This window comes from Alligator sinensis, unplaced genomic scaffold (genome assembly GCF_000455745.1).
Source record: "Alligator sinensis unplaced genomic scaffold, ASM45574v1 scaffold437_1, whole genome shotgun sequence".
NCBI lineage: Eukaryota > Metazoa > Chordata > Crocodylia > Alligatoridae > Alligator > Alligator sinensis.
In genome coordinates this window covers 922995-923212 of record NW_005842176.1, presented here as the reverse complement: position 1 = coordinate 923212, position 218 = coordinate 922995, and positions in this window count along the sequence as shown.

Here is a 218-nt window from a genome sequence, read left to right as displayed (position 1 = left end):
TATGTGGGTGTATGTGTGGGTGTATGCGTGTGTATGTGGGAGCGTGTGCGGGAGCATCTGTGTCGGACTGGGTGTCTGCCTGCGCGGGGGTGCGTGCATTTGTCTGGGCCTACAAGCGGAGCCCAGCCAGGGCGAGGCGCAGGAGGGGTCGGCCGTCGCGGGGCGGAGCGGGTGCCCGTGGGTGCGCGCAGGTCCCGCGGGCGCCACGTGCGGGGGGG